This window comes from Microtus pennsylvanicus, chromosome 4, assembly GCF_037038515.1.
Source record: "Microtus pennsylvanicus isolate mMicPen1 chromosome 4, mMicPen1.hap1, whole genome shotgun sequence".
In the NCBI taxonomy this organism is placed as follows: domain Eukaryota; kingdom Metazoa; phylum Chordata; class Mammalia; order Rodentia; family Cricetidae; genus Microtus; species Microtus pennsylvanicus.
The window spans coordinates 15,569,096-15,573,259 of NC_134582.1; the positions used below are offsets into that span (position 1 = coordinate 15,569,096).

A 4,164-nucleotide genomic window follows, 5' to 3' on the forward strand; every position below is an offset into this window, starting at 1 on the left:
ATTCAGTGAATTCTATACTCCCACTGTCAAGTAATTTCAATGGTTCTTTTCCAGTTGTCCTTGAGAATAAAGAAAAAGCAAATCTTCAGCTGTTATACTTTTATGTAGCATCTTATCTAGCATGTTTTGTAAATACTGGAGGAGCTTTGGCCAATTTGACATAGAACTGGGTTACAACTCTGCTTCCAAACATTGCTTTTTAACTTCTGCTGAAGGTGTTCTAGTTTTATGTGAGCACACTGAAAGCAAAACATTATGCGAATAAAATGTAAAAAAAATCAGGCCATTTCTCAACGCTGTTGAGCACACATCAAATAGGCATGACATGACTCCCTCACACCAGCAGAGACACAGGAAATACAGCATGCTAGTGCCGAAAGTGAGATGGAAAAAGCCACTCAGAGTTCACCTCATTAAATAATGGAGACAAACCTGGCCACTAACACTTGACTAGTTTCTTAAAACGATGCTGATTCCGTTATGTTCTATATTTCTTTCGTTAAGGGTTACAAGCAGTGACTTAGGCTCCATACGCCTTAAAATTTAAAAAAAAATGTTCTTCCCTTATTAAATAACTCGTACAGTCTCAAACAGTCTCAATTATCGGTGTATATGGGCAGAAGACTTCTATTCTTATTCTGTATTCTGTATGTTACCCATTTTCACCAAGCTGAGATAAACCTTACTTCCTTCAAACAGCTGGGTTCACCACTCAATTTAAAAACCTTCATTTTAAAATAGCTTCACTCATTAATTTTGAAATTAAGCTCTACTTGTTCTTGACATGTCAATGCTAAAGTCCTCAAATATACATGAAAAAGTTATTATCTTATTCTTCTTCAGTGTTTAAAAATTAATAATAGTGAAAATCCAATTTTCAATTGGCCACATTGTAGAATCAGCTAGTAAATTGAATCAAGTTTTAGGTTCAGGTAGTGTTAGTCATTTTAGCTCCCTTTGAAGTTAGACTCAATATTTGTAGCCCATTGATAGGATGCCATTAAAGTCTGCTTGGTGTACAGCCTTGGGGATATTTCCATGCTAAGCCACTGAAATGAAGGGGGTCTCCTCAGGGTAAAGCTTTTCTTGACCAATTTGACTTTTTGCAAGCATCAGTTTCAGTCCCTGCAATACTAATAGAAGCATCTCTGTTGTGTTTCCCATCTAGTTTTGTTTGGTGTTTCTGTTACTGCGTTGTTTAGTTCTTTCTTTTATGTTTTAAAATTATAATAATGGCATCATTTATTCCCTCCCTCTAAACCATACCATAGTCCCATTTCTTCTCTCTCAAATTCACAGCCTTTTCATCAATTGACGTTACTTACATGTATGCCGATATATACATACGCTCAAATACATAAATATGCTTTTATATTGTGCTTCTGATTTTAGTTTGCATATGAATCATGCTTTGTGCCACCTCTGCTAGAAAACTCAGGACAATCCAGTGTTACTTTTAACAGGCACGATTTGTCCATACACCTTCTGATTTTCACTTGATGTGCAAGGGAACTGAGTTTTCACAGAGTTCCTACAGGAACACTAATGCTTATAACCCTATCTGATTACATCATAACCAAGTCAGGACATGGAGGCTGAAGAGACAGCTCAGTGGTTAAGAGCACTTGCTGCTCAACCTTGCAGACCTATGCGGGATATCAGTGCCTTTGTTATGAAAGCTTGCAAACACCTCTGACTTCAGCTCCAGGGAATCTGATACCCTGTTTTGAACTCCAGGACACACACATGCAGATATGCACACAGACTTATAGACACATAGACTTTGATAAAAAAATAAACCAAAAAAGAAAAATATTACAGAATATTGTAAAGATGCTTCAGCAGAGGCCGGGCGATGGTGGCGCACGCCTTTAATCCCAGCACTCGGGAGGCAGAGGTAGGCGGATCTCTGTGAGTTCGAGACCAGCCTGGTCTACAGAGCTAGTTCCAGGACAGGCTCCAAAGCCACAGAGAAACCCTGTCTCGAAAAACAAAAAACAAAAAAGATGCTTCAGCAGGTGTATCACATTCTGAACTTCCTGGGAACTTGAGTTTGGTTCCCAGCGTTCGTATTTAGGAATTGCCAACTACCCCAACTCCTGTCATAAGTGACACAATACCTTCTTCTTAGTATTCCACCACTGCCATGTGTGCCTACAGGACACTACGGCTCAATAACTCTACTGCCCAAGAAGGTACTAGCAGGTATCTGAATACTAGACATGTACTTTGAAGATTTTTGTCAGAAATAAAGAACCATAGCTAATGATTGATGAGAATGAATGTTTCCTCGGTTGTTTGCCTTGAAGAATCATTTACAAGATGAAGAGGGAAAGGCAACTGAAAAGGAAATTAAATGCCACAAGGAGAGGGTTGTCATCTCAGGTTGAATAATGTCATTATTGAAAGTTAAATGCCAGGTATTTGTGAGTATATAGACATGTAAGAAATCTACTGGATACTATCAGAGATATATAAGTAGAACTCCCAAATAAATGTAACATCCCACAGTGACCATGATGAACCCCAAGAGACCAATGTTTCATATACAGCCTGCAATCAGCAGCCCGTTTGATCTAAGTGGTTAGAGATCCCTTGGGTTAAGGATAATCTTCAGTTTAGTTTTTTTCAAAGGCAGCTTACAAAAATTATTTTTCTATGCTTTACTTTATTTCAATGCTTTAACTTGAATGTGTGTTGTTAGTGTATTCCTTGTGAACAGTTCCCCCACACACAATGGGCAGAGTTTTTCTGATTATTTTCTGTTTCACATGAATAAAAATCTATTCTTAGTTTTTCAGTGTTCACGGGAATCATTCGAGAATGCGCAGCACAAAGCCTCATCCCTCAATTTCATCTTCGTGTCCCTTCTCTAATGTACATCAGCGGAATGATGACACGCAGGATCATATTTCATCAGCACATGTCTTTCTCCTAATGTATTGGGCTTCGTGCCATCACTTTTAGACTGACATAAAATCCCTGGTGAGTGAAAACTCATAAATAATATTACAATTAAAAATAAAAGATTACTTATGGGGTACCAAGTATATTTAGATGTGACTTTTAAATGGCAGGTGTCTGACATTTTTCAGATCTCAGATATATCTATCATGTGGGTCAGGAAGGAAGTAGGCACACACTTTTTTTAAAAAAAAAAAAAACTCCTCTAGCTGTTCTTGGTTCTTTTAGAAAGAAACAGGCTCAGGTGACAAACTTCCATCCAGACTTAATAGCATTAAAGTTTGCTGTGGAAGTTTGCTTAACTTGCACTTTTTGAGATGATAAATGTTTTTCTTGGTTTTTTAACCTTCTCAAGGTAACAAAAGGGGTGGAGCCGAAGGATCATCATCTTTGTACCTTCTGCAGATGCCCCCATGTTCATGATGGGTGTGAACCATGACAAGTATGACAATTCCCTCAAGACTGTCAGCAATGCTTCCTGTACCACCAACTGCTTATCCTCCTTGGCCAAGGTCATCCATGACAACTTTGGCATCATGGAAGGACTCATGACTACAGTCCATGCCATCGCAGCCACCCAGAAGACTGTGGATGGCCCCTCTGGGAAGCTGTGGTGAGATGGCTGTGGGGCTCCCCAGAACATCATCCCTGCATCCACTGGTGTTCCTACCCACAATGTGTCTGTCATGGGTCTGACATGCCACCTGGAGAAAGCTGCCAAGTATGAAGACATCAAGAAAGTGGTGAAGCAGGCATCTGAGGGCCCACCAAAGGGCATCCTGGGCTACAATGAGGACCAGGTTGTCTCCTGTGACTTTAATAGTGACTCCCACTCTTTCACCTTCAATGCTGGGGCTGGCATTGCTCTCAATGACAGCTTTGTAAAGTTCATTTCCTGGTACAACAATGAATTCAGCTACAGAAACAGAGTGGTGGACCTCATGGCCTACACGGCCTCCAAGGAGTAAGAATCCCACCCTAAACTACCCATCCCAACAAGGACACAAAGCAAAAGAGAGACCCTCAGCTGCTGAGCAGTCCCTGTCTTAACCCCTGACACTGAGCATCTCCCTCACAGTTTCCATCCCAGACTCTCAGAATAACAGGAAGGTCTTGTGGGCCCTACTCTCTTGAATGCCATCATGAAGTTCACTGCACCCAAAACAGGACATGTGATAATTTCTCTTTGACAGGTCATCT

General features: G+C 40.2%; 1 pseudogene; it reads left to right on the top strand.

Annotated features, from left to right (window-relative positions):
* Positions 1-325: 325 nt before the first annotated feature.
* Positions 326-3,932, top strand: LOC142848580 (glyceraldehyde-3-phosphate dehydrogenase pseudogene; annotated as a pseudogene).
* Positions 3,933-4,164: the final 232 nt, after the last annotated feature.